Source organism: Balaenoptera physalus, assembly GCF_965194825.1.
Source record: "Balaenoptera physalus genome assembly, chromosome: 8".
Taxonomy (NCBI): Eukaryota; Metazoa; Chordata; class Mammalia; order Artiodactyla; family Balaenopteridae; genus Balaenoptera; species Balaenoptera physalus.
In genome coordinates this window covers 84693805-84715440 of record NC_138887.1, presented here as the reverse complement: position 1 = coordinate 84715440, position 21636 = coordinate 84693805, and the positions used below count along the sequence as shown (strand labels likewise).

Here is a 21636-nt window from a genome sequence, read left to right as displayed (position 1 = left end):
AAAAGTAATAATCTAGTGCTATGTGTAAAACAAGATAGGTGAATCATTCAAACATAATGTTGAGCTAAAGAAGCAAACCATAAAACATTTATATAAAGTTCAAAAATAGGCAAAATATTTAGTTGACATCCCTAAAAGGAAGTTTTTTTCTCTAAGTGGGATGGAATACAAACAGTTTTGTTGAGCATCTTAAACCATGGGGAGAAAGTCAACATACCTTCTAGTGGTTCCTATTTTCAGAGAATTTGGGAAATACAGTTTGCAAATTCTCAACCCTGGAGTCACAGAGCAGAGTACATAAAGTTGCCTTTCAGTCAATAATCAGTCCACCAGAAACTTTTTTGTTTATTTTTTTCAGATGATTCTGTTTCCCAGTCACATAGATACAGAGCTATCTTTAAAACTTCTCCATCTCTGATCATTTATAATAAATGAACTTTTCTTACTCCCTAAACAGAGTTTAATTTTAAAATATTTAGAGGTACCGATTATGGCAAAAAAAAAAAAAAGAAAAAAAGAAAAAGAAACACTATGCTATGTACTGGGCAAGAAGGACTGTAAAGATAAATAAGATATTGGTTGAAAATGACATTTTAAATTTTAATTCATTCCATAGCTTAATCCAAATAGCTCACAACTCATCCCCTATAAAAAGCAGCAGTGTGGTAACAAACATATATATATCTTAAACATTTATGTTTTACTTATTCTTTTAAATAAAAAAAAATTGTGCTTCATAAAATGCTTTTTGAATCCATCATTCTGAGTCTAAAATATGAACACTTTTAATCAAACATACTTTGATACCAGGCAGTGTATTTTAAAATGTTTTCTTAACAGTAATATAATTTCCACACAAAATTATAAATACTTAGGGATTGTGACACTGACTTTTTTTCATTTGCAGTGCCCAAGCATTATGCATGTTCTTTATAGACCCTTCTGTTCTTATCACTGAGGTTGCTTCCTTTCAGGAATATGTAATAGGAGATAGCATTGTGACTTTAGTTTGCACGAGGTCCCAAAAAGTTCCACACACTAACACATTCAGTTAGTGAAGAGGCTTTTTTTATAAATCAGAACTTAGAGTCAATTAGACATACTAATTTACTTGAGTTTAGTGTTACTAAATTAAACTTATTGTTCTTGGCAGTAGGGAATACACAGGGATAGGATATGAAATAAATACATAAAAATGGTATATAAATTTCATTAGAAATGTGTTAATCAGTTGTTGTATTGGTCCACTAAAGAGTGAGATTCTACTCATGTGTGAGAAGAGGAAAGACTGTTTAGATCCATTGGTGTGATCAGTGGTGGCTGCGAACTTGGAGCATGCCAGCTGCGCTTCACTTAGACATTGTCATAAAATATGAGCGTAGGAAAAATGCTCAAAGAGTTTTAATTTTATTGAAATCACATAGCAGACAAAAGAAAAGGAAACAAACAAAAAAAACCCCCATAGGCTGATTTGCTAATATAGATTTTTTTCCCATTCACCAGTATGGACATTTCTTTTATTCATTAATATTTATCTTTGAGGCATATGTATAAGATATTACTTCAGCTTTTAAAATTTTAGTTAGCATGTTATGAATAAAATATTTGCCCTATCTGCAGTCTTTTCCTGTGCTGTATCTCTAATAGGATAACTAGTTTGAATTTTTTTCTTAAGTCAAGGGTCCCTTTTATAGTATGATTTAAAATCCCTTACAAGTCACTTCATAATTTCCAGCTCTTTCATGTTGTAAGTGTACTTTATCCTGCTCTTCTTTCTGCTTGCTTCTTAGACTTATGAAGAACATGAGTTAACCCATATTTTAATAATCTCCTCTCTTAAGGATTTCATGTAAAAGAACCACTTTAACTTAGTAATCTAAAATCATACCACTAAATGGAAAACTTTAAAGACTTTATAGTGATTAATATCTAGTTATAAGCAAAAACAATGACAGTTAAACTATACTGGAGTATCTGATTTTTTAAAGTCTAAAAATTTCAACAATAAAAATATTAATTATGGTAGAAATATATATTGCTTTTTGAATGTGAAACATTTCAGAATCTGAAATCTTTTTACATTCTTTTTTTCATTTGAAGTTTATAAGTTAACAATGCTTATAGTTTTGTTGCTTCCAACTTTATATTTGTTCCTTTCCATATTTTAAAAATGTGAGCTAAGCTCAGGTTTGTTAAATGGTCTTTCTGATGAAACTGAGGAAAACAGAATTTCCAGTGATTAGATTACAATATTATGCCAGAGGACAGTTGTTCTACTCTTCTTTATGAAGTAAATTAGGATCTCTGCTGGAATGACCTCAGATGTCTGTCCTTCTTGCAAAAAGGTGATGCTGAAATTCATTTGAGGCCTTTTATACTTTATATCTATGACAATTATTAATAAACCTCAGTGTGTACTGGTTCTGAAAGAGAGAGAATATGAGAAGTGGGTGAGAACCTACGAATGTAGGGAAAACTATGCAACATCTGTGAGTGAAGACAGAGAAATGTGCTATGTAGGAGTAGCTCCAAAGTAAATTAAGATGCTGTTGGAGAAGGAAGGAAATAATGAGCTAACTTCATTTATGAACTTTATTATTTTTAGCAACTGTATAACTTTTTTAGATGCTCAATCTTTAATATTCTTCTCTAATTACTAGAATATAAACCTACAGAAAAACCTCAAACATTTGGTATAGATAGATAAGACAGAGCAGAGCTTGTTAAAAGAGAGTGATGTGGGGTTACAGTGACTTGTCTGAAGATAGTGCTGAAATCTGACGTGGAGAACATTAGAGGTGGATAGAAAGATGGAGGAAGAGGCATAGATTTTTAGTGGAAGATAATTTTCAAGTGGATGAATTTTGAGTTCAGCTGAGAGATTAAAAGAAAAGATACTAGTTTATCTGTCACAGTCAAATGTGCTTCAACAAATTCTAATTGAAAAAAACTCATTTCACCTTCCAGATTATCAGGAATAATTTCAACCAGGAATGATAGTACATAATATCCATTTTTCATGACTTCAAAGTTCTGTGCTAAATGGACGACTTGCTTACTGTGGTGATCCCTATTTGATACTCACCCAACACACCATAAACTTTTACTTATAACTTGTCTAAATACTTGGAGGTTTATAGCTTCTTTTAAATTCCCTCCTTTTGGGCCAGTGTTTGGTGAGACTGTAATCTTATTTTTTTTCCCTAATGGGTTTTTCATGACAATTTATCTACATATTCCACATCACTTCATTTTCATGTGCTTGTCTGGAATCTACATAGCATTGGTTACAACTGAACTATCAAAATAATTAGGATTAGACCAATTTTTAACTTTCTGCAGTGTGCCCCCCTCAATTGCCTATAGACCTTGTCAAATGTTCAAAGGCATTATCATCTATCAGTTGATAAGACAATGTTGAATCTACAGAGATTTATATCAAGTAGAATATGTGTAGTTGTATTATTTTTAATTAACTGATTGATTAATTAATTAATTTTGGCTGCATTGGGTTTTCATTGCTGCACGTGTGCTTTCTTTCGTTGTGGTGAGCGAGGGCTACTCTTCCTTGTGGTTTGCGGGCTTCTCATTGCGGTGGCTTCTCTTTGTTGCAGAGCATGGGCTCTAGGTGTGTGGGCTTCAGTAGTTGTGGCACACGGGCACAGTAGTTGTGTCTTGTGGGCTCTAGAGCACAGGCTCAGTAGTTGTGGTGCACGGTCTTAGTTGCTCCACGGCATGTGGGATCTTCCTGGACCAGGGTTCGAACCTGTGTCCCCTACACTGGCAGGTGGATTCTTAAACACTGCACCACCAGGGGAGTCCCTGGTAGCTGTATTCTTATTTTCACTTTTTCCTTTCCCCAAGCATTATAACACTATGCATATTTATATGCAAATTCTGAATCATTAGCAAACACTTTTGTGAACTGTATACACTAATGTCAAACCTTTTCTTAGGAGAAGAACTATGCGTTTACATAATGAAACTAATCCTGATAATAGAAATTTAAAAATGAATTCTTAAGTAATATTTAAATAGATGAATCTGATCACAGCAGGTAGAAATTTCTCTATTAATTTAGACTAGTACTTTTTTATGCTTCTCAAAGAAAGTTTATCTTCTCTTTTCATTTTTTTTTTATCATTGAGTTGCCTATTAAATTCTTGAATTCTTGCCATAGAAATTTCATGGACGTCTGTAGAAACTCTATGAAGAGAGATGAATTATTTTATAATAAAAATGATGAGTTCAATGATACATTTGTTTAAGCTAACAAACATAGAGCGGCTTCTTGATATGCTGTAATATGGTGTGATGACACTTCATGTTGTATGTATGTGTGTGGATGTGTGTGTTGAGAGTGGTGGGGAAAGGGTGAGAGCAACCACTTCCACACACCATTCCTATCCAGAAATTTTCAGAAGCTTCAGTGTTTCATCAGTTTACTTGAAAAACATCTGTGTTATTTCTGTTTCCCAGACTTGTGGGGGTGGAGTCATCAGTGGCATCTTCTACTATGATTTCAAAATGATACAATATAGTAACCATTTCATTGATACTGTTTTCTCTATAAATGCCATCCACATTCTTTCTCTTACTTTTCTGAGTCTCTTTCTATTTCTGTTTTGTATTAATTTTCATTTTAAATTTTAATATAGCTCTTTTTAAAATAAGTGTTGACTAATATTTACTTACGGTGAACGCTAGTTCAAGTAAAGTCTTTCACGCATTGTATACATGTATTAATGTATATAAACAACATAATTATGGTAATTACTAAGCTGCATTTTATCTTAGAATGTTTCTCAGTCAAGAATCCTGTCATTTAAAAAGGCTATATTCATTTATTTATTTATCTTCTAATGCCATTGTATTTAAATTTCCTGTTCTAATATGCTTGCTTTAGACTGGACTCCTAAGGAGGCAGAAGAACAAGGGGTATGGAATTGAGAAACAATATGAAGTCAGGGAATTGAAAAAGTAAAAATTTCAGAGAGAGGCTGAGCAAACAAGAAATCAAACAAGGAAAGAAGTATTCCTTGGGGGAAATGTGGAAGATAGGACAATCATCGATTATAATTATGTTACTCTGAGAATGTGTAAAGCACATGTGCCATCTGTCACTCTGCTCAAGCCATCACATCAGTGATCTGATGGGTACTGCTGTTTCCTCAGAGGGGTTTCTTTTAATAACTCATGATGAAAGAATATGGCGGGATATTCCAAGGAAAAGAATGGATATTTGGGGGAAAATTGTATCAGTGGAGAATATGGTCTCCAGCATCCCAGATCCCAGTGGTATGATTCACCTCTCTGTAAGGAGCAAGTAGAATTTGGTTATGTCCCTTGCTAGTTTGGTTCCATCCACCTGATAATTTGAGTTCAGGCAAATAATACCATTGAAGGGATATATATATATATGTATAAAATTTATGATTTTGAAGTACTTTTTTAAGGACATTATTACCAAAAATGACTTTGCTAAACCTGATTTTTAAATGTGACTAAGTTTTATTTGTGTTAGGAATTGTAACTGATAATAATCAATAGGTGACACACGTTGTCTGAATAATGAAACATTTTAATGAGTGCACTAGGTCCTCATGTTTTGATTAATATGCTCTTGAGAAGCTCCTTATTGTTGACAGTACAATTAAATTTTTTTTAAAAAAGCATTCAACTTAAAATGTTCATGATAGGCATGAAAGAACGCTCTTTCGTTTTTCACATCCTCGTCTTTGTATATTTTGCTTCTAGTCATCTGAAATTACTTTTTAGTAGGATGCTTATTTTGCTTATCTCTTAATTTCTCAGCGAAATTTTTCCCAATAGTTTTTAAAAACATCATTCAGAGCGGGTCCTTCTGTGAAAATCAAGGGAAAAGAGATACTTTACCTAGAATGACTGACCCAGAAACTGCACCTTAACTTTCTGCTAAAGACTATTTAACCACTAAGTCCACAATAAGCAGAAGTTTTGTGAATATCTCTGTTCTGAACATTTGTGAATATTCAGAAGGTTTTGGCCCTTTCTTTTTTTTAAACTGCTTGGTGAGTCTGATATCCTTATGGTAAGTTTATAGGGACCATGACAGTCTCCTTGTTGCATATCCCATTTTTTCCCCCATACTTTCTCATTCAACCTCTAACATACAGCATCCAAAGTAACCTTGACCATGCCTGTATGCCATTTAGTGCTCTATGTTTGCTGTTGCTTATCTGGTGTGTGTGTGCATGTTTGTGTATTTAGGTATGTGACATACATAAATTCTAAAACTCTGAATTATTTTTGTAGTAGTTAACATTTTAAGATGCTGAGTTTTCTTCTCTCCACACTCCCTATAACTCATTATTTTTCACCTACTATTCTTTTGGCAGTGATAGCATTCCATAAGCTCCATTATGAGTTTGAAGTTGATATAGTTTAAGAAAAATAATTCAATTGAAAAATTCATGATAAGGAGCCCAGTAGTGCAAGTTGAATACAAACCTTGATTTCCAAGATCCAAATAAGTCTGAAAACTAATTTTTTTTTGGCTGCAAAACCTGACCTAATTTGGCTTCAAAATTTGACTTCAAAGAATGACATTGGTTTATTTATAGTCTTTACTTATCTTTCTCAGTCTGAATATCCATACAGTTTTCTACAGCATTTTTAGTGTGTTGGATCTTGGGATGCTGTCCCAGATTCTGCTAGGGTGCTGCTTAATAGGCAGTAAATGCGTTTTATTACCTTTTTAGTATTTAGAAAAAATACAGCATTTGAAAACCCATCTGACCTCAAGTAGTTCAAATAAAGAACTGTGGACTGAAAAACTCTGGTGAGAAAAATCAGCAATATATTTTTAAATTGAGTATTTAGTTGAAATGACTTTAATGCCTCAATGGAGTCAAGTCAGAACTATTACTTCAGTGCTTTTCTTTCCATCTCATTTCATAATAGGTAACATCTTAGCACAGTGTGGAGAAATCCCTTGCCTAGTGGAGAGAAAGGAGATGGGGTAGAACATTATAATAAAAGTAATAATCTGTAGAACAATAATCTAGAGAACAGATTATTTTCTCCTTGTTTTTCTTTCTTTTCTTTTATCCCAACATTTTACATTTTACTATGGAAAGAATGCCCATGAAAACAACACTGTATCAGATTTAGTGTTGTAATGTATTGCAGTTTGTATTGAAAAAATTAAAATATAATCAAACAAAAACATATTTGATATGTAGATTGATTAAATTAAATACAACAAACATTTAAAAACACTAAATGGACCTTTTCTTCAAAAAAGAGCATGTGTCTGCATGAAATTTTGCATGCATTAAAAAGAAAATCAGTCTCATTGAATCCCTCCAACTAATCTATGAAGAACCTTGGTCCTAAAATATGCCTGAGATTGTGCAAAGGATTGATGCAGGTTCTGCACCATGGTTCTGGTCATTGAAATAGTCCAAGTCTAATAGAGGATACAGACAATTAGACGAATTACACAGTTTGATACAACAATTCTTATAATCAGCATAAGTACAAAGTGATATTGTACCACAGAGGAAGGAATAACTGACACTTTACAAGGAGGTTTTCGTGAAGATGACGTTTTATTGAACAATCACAAGAGGGGTATTGTAAAGAAATATGAGGGAGGTAGCCTGGAGGAGTCTGGAGAATAGCTGAACTAAAAAGCATTGTGTACTCTTTCCAAACACAATGTTCTAAATTCAGTGACTGTATTTTCAGAAACAAAACAGAACAAAATTTTAGTTTCTCAGTCTGGTTTTCCAGAATCCATTCATTTGTTCAGTAAATATTTGCTGAATATCTTTCCTGTTCTCTGCTAGGTCCTAGAATGTGGAGCAAAGTGACACAGTGTTTGTTGCTAAGGAGCTCATTGTCCCATTAGAGAGACAGCCAAATAAACAATCAATTGCAGCATGACTTACAGGGACTGGGCACTGCGGTGACATTTTGGCTAATGAGCAATGCCAAGTCATCTCCTAAATTTCCACTGAAATAGCCCTGAATGTAGATACACAAATCTGGGCAACAATGCTACAAACTAAAGAGAAGAACTAAGTTGGTGTCTGGAGAGATTTACAGATACCTCTGTACTATACCTGCTCTGCCTTCTGACCCAGAACATCCCAAATTGCTGTCCCTAAATCTGGGACTCAAGGATGTTGTCAGGTAGAATTGCACTGGAACTGTCAGAGCTGGCCAGAATCAGGCTCATTTCTTAAAACTATTTCTCTCACATTTTTTTTTTTTTTAGACGCGCCGTGCAGCTTGCGGGATCTTAGTTCCCCAGCGAACCCGGGCAGTGAAAGTGCAGAGTACTAACCACTGGACCACCAGGGAATTGCCTACATTTTCTTATTCTATATTGGTTTTAAGACTGTAACTCCTAGAATTCAATATGTATCAGTCAGTGTTCTTAGTGGCAAGCAAGAGAAACTAATTCTCTTGTCTTAGGCAAAGAATTCTTAGAAGCATAGGGTATAGAATTTCCTAGAAGGCTGAGAAACTTGGTGAGGAGGTAACAATGCTCCAAGCCACAGGACATTGCAGCTTGTACCCCTGAAAATAATGGAATGGGGCAGTGGACACCATCACTAGCATCACTAACACTGCAGCCAACATTGAAACTCATGTAACAGCCAGAGAGGGTTCTCCGTCTAGTTGTCTCTTTATCATGGCAACAGCAACCTTTCCAAAGTCCAGAGTAAATGCATATGATTGATGGGTTCTGAGACACAGACCTGCACCCCAGCTACAAAGGAGGCTGAGTGAGGTAGTCAGGATCTAGTCTAGTTATAAGACCAAGAAACCATTTCGTCTTACAAATATATTGGATCTATAATGCAGAGTTGGAAGAGCTGAGTAGCCAAACGGAAGACAGTGAGCCCATCCAGAAATTAAGGAACAAAAGGAAACTAGTAACACTCCTGGGGCTAGAGGAAAAATGGGTGTTACCAGAGCTCAGAAGAGAGGGAGATTTGATTGGAACTAAAAATAAATTAAGGAATGCCTGGAGAAAGTTGAGACCCTGAGGGATAAATTGTCCCAGGAGACTGAGTTATGGACGAGATGTGACAGAGATGCTGCCTGAGACAGAATAATAGAGACACAATTACCCTGTCTAGCTTCTGCATGCCTTCCAAGTTCCAAACATCTATCAATGCCTTCCATTGGCCTAACCTCTCCAGAAGTTTGTTGTAGTTTCTTGTGATACAGAGCTAGCTGAGCAGAGGAAGGAAGGAAATGGATCTGAGAGAAATCAGGCAAGTCATCTGAACACTGGGAGAGCAAGTAGCTGAAACCGTCAACTTCAGTAGAAGTTCTGAACTCTTCCTCTCACCAGGATTCAAAAGGTGACGAAGTTTCCATTTTAAAGAGGGGCTTTAGGTGCCAGGCAATAAAAAAAAAAAAATAGTGTATATTCACTGCACTAACCACCAGGAACAGAAATAGGTGTTAATATAATGGCAGTACCTCCTAGGAGGAAAAGTCTACGCAGAGAGAACATTGTCGACAAGCAAAAAGTCAAGAGGAGTGTGTGGATTACGTGCAGCAGTGTTCTGGGATATGTAGTCCTCCATTCATACAGAGCTGAATTACAGACTGCATCTGACTTAACTAGCTTGGTTTAAGAATCCCACAGTCAGAAGTTGTTTATTGAGCATTATATTTCCATTCAGGGATTCAAACTGAGAGTGGAAACTGCCAAGACGGAAGTAGACAGTGAGGGGGCCAGGGAATCCTTATCTTACTGACGTCATTCTCTGCACCTCATTGCAGAATTAATAAAGCAAGAAAAACAATCACCATTCTGTAGTGCTAGGGAAAGAAGAATTTCCCCAGAGGATTCAAAGGAAGAACAAACCTCTGAAGATGATGTTTTACCAAAAAAGTCCTAACCTTTGCCAAATCCAAATATCACCTTCAGTTACTGAAACTTTCTATATTTGAAGTTGTTGACCATCCCTTTCTTCTTGAAACTCTACTGATACCGTGCCATTTATTCCTCATATTTTCCGATTTTTTTTTTTGCTCTGATACTTAATTCTTAGTGTTCTTCAGATTTATTTTTTCTGCTCATTGCCCTTCTCACGTGACATGTGATTGTTGAAAGATATAATTTACTCTCATTTTTAATGTTCACAAATATTTAGGGGACTTCCAAATTTATGTACCAAGTTTTTCACCTGCTGTTCTGAAGGTCTAAATTCATAAGAACATGTTTAACATCACTAATTCTGTCCCAAATTAAACACTTTTTCTTTTCTAAAACTGGCTTTTCATGTGCTCCTTTATTCAGTTGGGGATCCCATTATCTTCCATTCACTCTATCAACCTAGAATCACTCATTCCCAAATCCAATCATTTGTAAACTCCTACCCACTTAATCTTGTTCAAATATCTTTTCCTGTCCAATCCTACTCCTGTTATCCTAATCCAGGCCTTTAACATCTCTTACTGGGTAATTTTTATAGACAACTAACTGGACCTCCTGCCCCTAGGCTCATTTCCTCAAATATATTCACACTTACCAGAAATCTATTGAAAAAATGCAATGCCATCCTTACTTTCTTAAAGCCCTTTAATAGTTACTTATAACATACCAGATAAAAACCCTTTCATTCAAATTCCTCAGTTACCTTAACTCTCCAGCTCATCTGCTGACATTTGCTATTTCATTCCTCTTCTATCTTTCTGAAATTGAGTCTATTCTCCTTCCTGCTCATGTTGTTTTGTTATTTGGGAAAGAATATCCCTATCCCATTCCAATAGACTTTATCTGGCAAATTCCTATTCAGTCTTAAAGGCTCAGTTTAGGATGACAGTTTTCAGTAATTCTTTCAGACTAGGTCAAACTGAATTAAAAGCTTCCACCATTTCCCCCACCCACAGAACACTAAGCATAATTATACGCCAACAGATTGTGTGCTCCTGAAGGACAGGACGTATTTCATTCATCTTTATATTTGCAAATCCTATCAGAGACTAGTGCATACTGAAATTTTGAGTCTGAATACCTGCATTTGTGTTATTCTTCTGATATTTATCAGCTAAGTGACATTAAGAAAAATAACATTTACCTCTTATAACCTCACTTTTCTTATCTATCAAATGGTTTAATAATAATATATACTTAACTTTTGTGGTTGTTATGAGGTTCAAATGAGACGTTTATAGGTATACGTCATAAAGGGAATATCAAAATAAAGCCAGTCACACAAATTTTTGGTTTTCCAGTGCATGTAAACGTTATGTTTACATTGTACTGTAGTCTATCATGTGCAATAGTGTTATGTCTAAAAAAACCAATGTACCTACCTTAATTAAAGAATACCTTAGTGCTAAAAAGTGCTGTCATCTGAACCTTCAGGGAGTCATAATCTTTTTGCTGGCTGCTGACTGGTCAGGGCGGTGGTTGCTGAAGGTGGCGGAGGTGGCTGTGGCGACTTCTTAAAACAAGACAGCAATGAAATTTGTGGCATCAGTTGACTCTCCCTTTCATGAAGGATCTCTCTGTAGCATGTAACGCTATTTGGTAGCATTTTACCCACAATAGAACTTCTTTTAAAATTGGAGTCAATCATTTCAAACCCTGCTTCCACTTTATCAACTAAGTTTATATAATATTCTTCATCCTTTATTGTCATTTCAGCAATATTCACAGCAGCTTCACCAAAAGTAGATTCCATTTCAAGAAACCACTTTGTTTGCTTATCCATAAAAAGTGCCTCCTCATCTGTTAGTTTTATCATAAGATTGTATCAATTCAGTCACATCTTCAGGCTCCACGTCTAATTCTAGTTCTCTTGTTTTTCCCACCACATCTGCAGTTACTTCCTCCACTGAAGTCTTGAACCCTTCAAAGTCATCCATGTGCATTGGTTTCAACTTCTTCCAAGTTCCTGTTAATGTTGATATTTTGAACTCGTCCAATGAATCACAAATATTCTTAATGGCATCTAGAATTGTGAATCCTTTCCAGAAGGTTTTCAATTTATTTTGCCAGATCCATCAGAGGAATCACTATCTATGGCAGCTATAGCCTTATGAAATGTATTTATTAAGTAATAAGACTTGAAAGTAGAAATGACTTCTTGATCCATGGGCTGCAGAATGGATGATGTGTTAGCAGGCATTAAAACAACATAAGGCTCATTGTACATCTCCATCAGAGCTCTTGGGTGACCAGGTGCATTGTCAGTGAGCAGTAATGTTTTTAAAGGATTTTTTTTCCTGAGCAGTAAACAGTGGGCCTAAAATATTCAAGAAACCATGTTTTAAACAGATGTGCTGTCATTCAGGCTTTGTTGTTCCATTTATAGAGCACAGGCAGAGTAGATTTAGCATAATTCTTAAGGACCCTGGGATTTTCAGGAATGGTGAATGAGCATTGGCTTCAACTTAAAGTCACCAGCTGCATTAGCCACTAACAGGAGAGTCACCTTCAAAGCCAGGCATTAACCTCTACTTCCTAGCTATGGAAGTCCTAGGTAGCATCTTCTTCCAATGTAAGGCTGTTGCTTAGTCTAGCCACCTTCATTCATTATCTTAGTTAGATCTTCTGAATAACTTGGTGCAGCTTCTGTATAAGCACTTGCTGCTTCACCTTGCACTTTGATGTTACAAAAACAGCTTCTTTCCTTCAAGCTCATAAACCAAACTTTGCTAGCTTCAGACTTTTCTTCTGCAGCTTCCTTACCTTTTGCAGCCTTGATAGAACTGAAGAGAAGTTAGGGCCTTGCTCTGGATCATGGTTCAGCTTAAGAGAATGTTGTGGCTGGTTTGATCTTCTATACAGACCACTAAAACTTTCTTCTACCAGCAATGAGGCTGTTTTGCTTTCTTATCATTTGTGCATTCACTGGAGTAGCACTTTTAATTGCCTTCAAGAATGTTTCCTTTGCAGTCACAACTTGGCTAACTGTTTGGCACGAGGGAGGCCTAGCTTTCAGCCTATCTGAGCTTTTGACATACCTTCCTCACTAGGCTTAATCCTTTTTAGCTTTGATTTAAAGTGAGAGTCATGCACCTCATCCTTCCACTTGACTACTTAGAGGACATTGTATGTTTATTAATTGGCCTAATTTCAGTATTGTTGTGTCTCAGGGAATAGGAAGGCTTGAGCAGAGGGAGAGAGATGGGGGAACGGCCCGTTGGTAGAGCAGTCAGAACACACACATTTATCGATTAAGTTTGCTGTCTTATTATGGGCACAGTTTATGGTGCCCCAGAACAATTACAATAGTAACGTCAAAGATCAGTGGCCACGGATCACCATAACAAATATAACAATAACAAAAAATTTTGAAATATTATGAGAATTACCAAAATGTGACACAAAGACATGAAGTGAGCAAATGCTGTTGCAAAAATGATGCAGATAGACTTGCTCAATGCAGGCTTGCCAGAAACCTTCGATTTGTAAAACATTCAATATCTGTGAAGCACAGTTAAGCAAAGTGCAGTAAGACAAGGTATGCCTGTATACTACATGAAATATTCATATATTGGTTGTTTTATTGTGTTGTTTTAACTATTAACAAATTATTAAGAACTTGAGCTTAAGCACAGATTTCTAGAAAAATAGCATAGGCAGACAGTTAACTTGGTAAGAAAAAGAGAAGGGATTCTGTTGTTGCTATAGTAAAGAGAACTACCAACAAAAAGTTAATATGTATATATATAACTGATAAAATGACACGTAAAAATATACTTACTTTTAGATCTATTTAGGAGTCCTGGAAAACTCATGACAAAATACAATTTATAACTTGACTAATTTAGATTCAAGGGATTTAATTTTTCTTCTAATAATAGGACATAGAACTTATGAGAAAGAAGCCAAAGTGTAAGAAGAAAGGGAGCAAACAGAATTTTGTTTACTTGACATAAGCCTTTGAAATAAGAACATAATTTATCATTGTGATGGTCAGAAATTAATTCAGCTACCTATCTACATATCCAAGAAGTCACTTGCAGTCTTTTCAATATGCTTCGCGTCATCCATTTTATTTCTTGTTTCTATATAAGCATGCACTAACAATTTGGGAATGATAGCGTGTCCATGGCATCATTATAAGGAATTAAATAAACACTCAAAATTTATCAATTATTGATAAAGAAGCAAAATAAAATGAAAAATGCTATTTAAAATAAAATGCAAAATGCTATTTAAAATAAAATGTGTATTTGTCCCATTTGCAACAGTTTTAATAGGATAAAATAGTATAATTTCAGAGGTGACTACTATGAGATAGTTGGGGTATTTTTATTTTCACAACCCCCATGGACATGTTATAACTATGATATCCTTGGTAAACCATTTTACTGAGGTTGTTCATGCAAAAACAGGTTAACCATGAAAAGAAACTTTATAATTTAACAGTTTTATCTGGTCAGAAAACAGACTGGAAAGTCTGACAGGCCATTTCATTTGTATTTTTAAAAGAATATGGGCTAAGGGTAGCAAAGTGTTTCTTAATAAGCTCTACTACTAATGAATTGATCTTAGAAAATGTTCCAAAGCAATTTTCTTAGAAAACTAGGACAGGGTATTCCTACGTTTTTCTACTATGCCACTGTGAAGTCACAGTTCAGCCTTAGGAAGGAAAAATAATCCTATTCTCACCAATACCACTTTTCATTTTACAGTCTTCTCTCCCAGTAATAAGTCTTTACAGTGAATTGGGTAGGAAAAAAAAAAAAAAAAAGGAGAAAAGGAAGGTATAAGCAAAGCAAGAGAAATGAAGAACTGAAGTGACAAAACAAGTGGTTCAAGGCACAATCTTCAACAAATCAAGAACTACATATTTTTACGCACAAGAGTCAATAAAAATAACTGCTCTTCAAACTGCAGCTTTGGAATTATGTTTTACTTGTGCCTGTCCCCATTACCAGTTTTCTCAGGAGTGCATTTTTCTTCACATAAATAACTAAATGTGCAAGAACAAACTTATTCTTTTGCTTTGTTTGTTACAAAATATTACATTTTCATTCAAATAAACTCATTCCCCTTATCATATTTAGAGTATATGCTTGCCTGCTTGAATAGCTGAAATAAAGTAGTCACAGAAAGCACATGCATGTATTTTAAAGTAATAGCAAAGCCTTTTAAAACCTAGTTCTCATACCGCGGTAATTATCATTGCCCCACAGATCAGTATGGGTTAATAGTAGATTGCTCAGAGTAGATAATATTGTCACTATATAATAAAACAAGGAATTTCAATGAGCAGGGCATGAGTTATTTTCCTACAATAATTGGAATCATGAACAGGCAGATGGAGCCCTGAAATGTTGCTGGTAAACAACTGGACTTGGTTGGGAAGGACATTTTATATACTTCCCCTTTTTTGAAGATCACAAAGTATACTCCAAATATTACATGGTATGTCTTGTTCCCCTGAAAACTTATGTTGCTCAGAACCTATTTCTCATGCTGCTCTATTATTGACTTGATTCAGGAAATGGTGTTCTTGCAATGGCATAGTCAGAGCTCTCAAAAAGCCCCTGGTGCCATTTCAATTATTTCTGTTAAAAATAAGGCTCTGCCTGTTATAGTGAACAGTTGTTAAATTTATCTGGGGCACATGGCAGTTGATGAATCATTGCACGTAAAAACAACCATACAGAAACTGTGGCTTAGAAATCAAACAGCCTTTTGAAAATGAGGTCAATAAAGAACCACGAAAAGAATCTAATCCTTCAGAAGAGTTGACTTTTTCTAAGTCCTATAGATTCTTATTTAGAAAATGAAATGAAAATGAAATTCATCCTTCCTATAAAGTCAAGAGTAATCTTTCCAGCTTGATTACTACTGATGACCTTTCAGTGGCATCTCTGAAGGACATCAGATAACCTTTGAGGATTAAAGGAATTATTGCCTGGGATCCTATCTCTGTCTTACAGAATTGTCATTCTACAAAGTACAATCAAATTACTACACGAAAAGTTATTTCATGAGAGGACCATTCATGGCCCAACTCCTTCATCAAAGTCCAGAGTATTTGAGGACGCAGCCTACCCCCACCCCTACCCCTCTTTTCCCCATGGTATTAGCAGGATTAACTGGAGCCAGAGGGTGGGGAGCTTTGGCAAAATTTTGCTTGTTGGCCCAGAATATACACTGCTGCCACTACTTAGAGGCTGGAATTATGCTGATTTTTAATGTTTCTAGTTATTCTTTTTTTTTTTTTTTAATTTATTTATTTATTTATATTTATTTTTTGGCTGTGTTGGGTCTTCGTTTCTGTGTAAGGGCTTTCTCTAGTTGGGGCAAGTGGGGGCCACTCTTCATCGCTGTGCGCGGGCCTCTCACTGTCGCGGCCTCTCTTGTTGCGGAGCACAGGCTCCAGACACGCAGGCTCAGTGGTTGTGGCTCACGGGTTTAGTCTCTCCGCGGCATGCGGGATCTTCCCAGACCAGGGCTCGAACCCGCGTCCCCCGCACTGGCAGGCAGATTCCCAACCACTGCGCCACCAGGGAAGCCCCTCTAGTTATTCTTACTTTCTTTTTGCTCATCAGAGCTCTTAAATGCTAAGACCAAACTGGTAGAGACTTATGGAAAGCTAGGTTGCTCTTGACTCATCTGAACATTCCACTGGGCAAGATTTCTGGTTTTCTGAAAACCAGATCCAAATGGAATTAGAAAATCATAACTCTTGTAGGATAAGATGGAATCAACATTTTTCAAGATATTTTATTGATATTAAGTAATTTATTGTACCTGAGGATCCTTTCTTTAGACAAGTTAGATGTGGATAATTTCTACATATGTGCACTGATCTTGTCTCAGTGCCTTGACTTGAAGAGCTTATTATTATTTGAATGTTAAATTTTCTGATAGCAAATAAGAAATGTGAGGTAGATTATTTTTAATAATTCTAAACTGTAGTTCTGTTTCTGTAATGTGATGATGTAAACAATAGATTATTCTATTATCCTTCTATTATTTTAACTTTTGTACAGAAGTATTTGTAAACAAAAATGAAACGATTAGCAATTCAAATATTTGCTGTCTAAAAGGGGATTTTTAAGATGATAGAAAAAATAATTCTTCTTTTCTCTCCAGCAGAAATGATGAAAGGGTTTTAATTTTTAAAAGATTTACCTATAAATCTTAATTATCTCTCAAATTAAACCCTAATAATACATTTATATTGGAATCCAATATTCTACTTATTTATTTAGATAGTTAAAATAGCAAATTTGATCCTAGCTTGTTCAAGGGCCAGGCAAATTTGAAAGACTTAGAATGAAAGTGAATCTTTCTAAATTTAAAGTTATAAAACGTTTATATAGAGATGTTAAGTAAGGGAATTTTAGAGTTAACCTTAATAAGCAATAATCCTCATTCACCCATTCAGTCTCAGCATAATATACCAGTGAATATATGAGTAATAGATGGAAAATCACTTTTAACCATCCCTCTGCAAGAGTAATTGCACAAGTTAAAGCAAGGAAATTGGTGATAAAGTTAAGCCATAAAATTCTAGGGTTCTTAGAATTATGGGAAAAGTGATGGTGACCAGTTCTTAAGCAAAGGAAGAAGAATGTGTTAAAGTAATCCAGCTTCATCAGTCCTGTTCTCTTTAGGGAATCCCAGTGTCTTGGAAAAACTGTAAACTCTGCTGGGAGATCCTGTCTCGCTCTGTATTCAAGCTCTGAGCTCTATCACATGGTGTACTTTTTAGTGGCCCCCTAAAACATTCTCATATGTGGTCCCTTTACATACCAAACTGAATTTCATAATGGCTGCCACTACTTATTCTTTCTACTTATTTCAAATACAATGGATCCAAGACTAGTTACTTCCTCCCTAAATGTTGTCTTACTTGCCGGGCACTCTTCTTTAAGATCTTATGGTAGGTAGAATTCTAAGATGGCTTCCAGGATTCCCATACTTTGGAGAACACACCCTATAAAATTGTCTCCCCTTTAAAGTGGGCAAGACCTATGTATATGATGGGATATCACTCCTATTACAACATTACTGGTCAGTTGACTCTGAGTTAATCAAAAGTGAGATTAACCTGGGTGAGACTGACGACGAATCAGGCAAGCCCTTTAAAAGAAGTTGAAGCATGAGAGAGACACTATCCTGCTAACCTAGAAGAAAGGGGCAGCTATGTTGAGAACTTTTTTGAACTTCCTACAGAGAAGGTCAAGTATATAGAAAAGGAAGGGTGTAAGCTGAATAAGCTTGGGAAAACAAAAACACAAGCTCCAGAAAGGAATTAAGACAGGCTGACACCTTATTTTTAGCTTTGCAAGATGTAAAGCAGAGACTCCCATTAAGCCAGGCTTGGACTGTAGATATATGATACCAAATGGGTGCTATTTTAAGCCACTAAGTTGGTGGTAAGTTGTTACACAGCAGTGGAAAACTAATACAATACTGTGTTTGAAAAGTGGATAATTCCCTTTTTAAGCTTAGAATGCCCATACGGACTTTTCCCTGATATTTTTATTTCTTTAATTACTTCCGTGAGAATCTGAAATAAATGAGGACTTGAGGAAGATGACTTGATTCCTGGTGATCTTTTTCTTTAGTTTTAAACCTCACTTTTATAGCTTAAAATTCATGATAAGGTCTGGTTTTTGTGATGAAAAATATTTAGATGCTTAGTATATAGATTATACCAGACAAATTGCTCTGCCTTGCTGGAATATCCTAACCATAGTGACAAATAACCTAAAAATTTGGTTCTATGAGTTTTCCTAAATAAAATATGCTGCAATATTCTACATTAGTTCTATCAGTGTTCTTTGGAAATATGGCTTGAGGAATGTAGATGGCATGTGGTTTGTCATATGGTGAGCATTAATATGTTGTACTGTTCTCTTTTTTTTCCATAATTTTCAAACAATGTTTTTGATAGAACCACTGCTCTTCCAAGAAGTCAAATGCTCCCACTGTTGAGATAAAAGTAGTTTCTGCAATTCCAGGACATTCTGGTGTTATTTGGCATCCTTTTAGTATCACACAGATCCCTCATTTCGAACAAGGGTTTCATTTTAAAAGCATCTGCCAGTGGATGACATATCTCTAATGCATTCTGTGGAAGCCTGTAACTTATCTTGCTTATTAAACTCTCTAGGGAGTTAACCTAAGTCTTCTCATATATTGTCTCTGGATTGACTGTTATATCTGCATCTGTGCCAATTTCTAGTTTGACTTAATAATTTTTCTTGGATAAAAGTAGTGAAGTAGCCAATTTGTATAGTGCTTAGAAGGTTCTTAAATAGGAATGAATGTTGCCGCTTTCTGACTGTGTCTGTGGGATCAGGTATGCACATACATGTAAAAATCATGTTAGTATTCATAAAGTGTAGGTTATTTGGGAAGCCTAAATTGTGAGTTTCTGAGGATAATTTGGGGATAGATAATGGAATATGGAAGTGGTGGAAGTTGTTGATTGAATATTTTCAATCATGGCTTTTTTTCTATAGTCATTTTGTACTAAGACATTTTACATATGGATAAAGTCATACATGCCATGTCCTTTCTCTCTGGAAATTTTGTGTATTAACCAGGGAATCATGAGAAAGCTTAACTGTCCTATTATAATGAGTTATTAGTACTGATAAGAAGGCTCAGAATGATATTAAATACTGATATTTTTCTTTGTTTCCCACAGTAGCAATGCAAGGTCCTACTGCAAGCTAATATTCCTTTTGTTATTTTCTTCACAAGAAGTCTTTCCTTATGTACCTTGCCCTTGATAGTCTTTGCCTTTTTCCTCAAACAAAATGCATTAAAATTTTTTTTCTCTATATTTTCTTTATGGTTCTAGGATTACTGTAGCTTTTCAGATTTTGGTAATTTATTATTATTGCTTCTAAAAGAACTCACTTTTATTTATTTTTTGAAAGTAATAACAGCTTTAATATATGTCCATATATAAAATGTGTTTGAGATAAAATTCACATAGCATGCAATTAATCATTTTATTTTATTGAATTTCTGAATGTTATTTTATTTATTTTTTATACAGTAGGTTCTTATTAGTTATCCATTTTATACATATTAGTGTATATATGTCAATCCCAATCTCCCAATTCATCACAACACCGCCCCACCCCCCCTGCTGCTTTCCCCCCTTGGTGTCTGTACATTTGTTCTCTACATCTGTGTCTAAATTTCTGCCCTGCAAACCAGTTCATCTGTACCATTTTTCTAGGTTCCACATATATGTGTTAATATACGATATTTGTTTTTCTCTTTCTGACTTCACTCTGTATGACAGTCTCTAGATTCATCCACGTCTCTACAAATGACCCAGTTTCGTTCCTTCTTATGGCTGAGTAATATTCCATTGTATATATGTACCACATCTTTATCCATTCGTCCGTTAACGGGCATTTAGGTTGCTTCCATGGCCTGGCTACAATTAACCATTTTAAAGTGAGCAATTCAGTAGCATTAAGTACATTTACAATGTTATGCAACCATCACATCTATCTAGTTCAAAACATTTCTATCATTCCTAAATAAAACTTCATATCCATTAAGCACTTACTCTTCACTTCACCCTTCCCTCAGTCCCTGACAACCACCAGTCTGCATTCCGTCTTTACATATTTACCTATTCTGAATATTTCAAGCAAATGGAATCATACAACATATGACCTTTTTTTTGAAATAGACATGATATTAGATTGATGAAAATTAGGTCTCTTTTATTTCTACATCGCTCACAAAAATCAGAGGCATCAGTTTATAGATATTTGGGAAATCAGAGAGTATAAAAATAATGAAAATAAAAATAAAAATTGACTTTTGACTTTTATAGCTTTCCCTTTGGGTAAATGAATCTACTGTGTTATTTAATTTACTTAACAAATCTGAGGTCATTGGTTGTATTATTATTTAGGAGAAATTTGACAATAAAAATGTCATAATGATAGCTTCTGCATCTAGCCATGACAGAACAGTTTATATCCGATTAGGTCTTTCATGAATGTAAAACAGAACAATAGGACAGAAAATATAAAAGAAATGTTTCAAAGCATAAGAGATTGACTAAGGCACACAGAACTTGAAGGGGGCGGGGTTTGGTTTCTTTTCTGCTAGAGAGATGAGAAATACACTGATGTATTTCTCACAGATTCTCACGTTCTCATATTCTTTTCCCTCAGGAAAATGATAATTCTTAATGCAGGGCTTAAAGGTCAATCCAAAAGCATGTTGCTTAGGGTCTGAAGCATTCTTACCAGAGGAGACAGAGCATGGATCTCCAGGCAGTCAAGGCATTTAGGATTTTCAGGGGCTGAGATCTCAAAGAGAAGGAAAATACTGTTCACAATTTTCCCTGGCATGTTTGTTGTTTCTTGTATATGCAAGGAATACTGCAGGTGCAAAGAACACTGTATGAAAACAAGTAGAAATCACCAGGTATGTGGTTAGAGATATGATCACATATATAAATAATCTCACAATGTTGGTAATATGTAGGTTGAGTTTAAGAACCCTTCAGAAATACAGGGGTCTTGCTAAATACTTCAAGCTTTTAGCTTAGACCACAGAGAATTTTGCTCAGAGTAACTACCATGTTTTAGGAGTAAGAGTAAGCATTGAGAATAGTGCAAACTGGAAATAGTGCAGCCCAATGAAAGGCTAAAATC

At 35.3% G+C, this 21636-nt stretch overlaps 1 pseudogene across 1 annotated transcript in view; it reads right to left on the bottom strand.

The window, feature by feature from the left end:
* Positions 1-21330, bottom strand: part of LOC309666455 (akirin-1 pseudogene) — a 47642-nt pseudogene extending 26312 nt beyond the window's left edge. The window contains exon 1 of the transcript in view: positions 21226-21330. The product of the transcript in view is annotated as an akirin-1 pseudogene (transcript). The remainder of the gene's footprint in view (positions 1-21225) is intronic.
* Between the last annotated feature and the right edge of the window lie 306 nt (positions 21331-21636).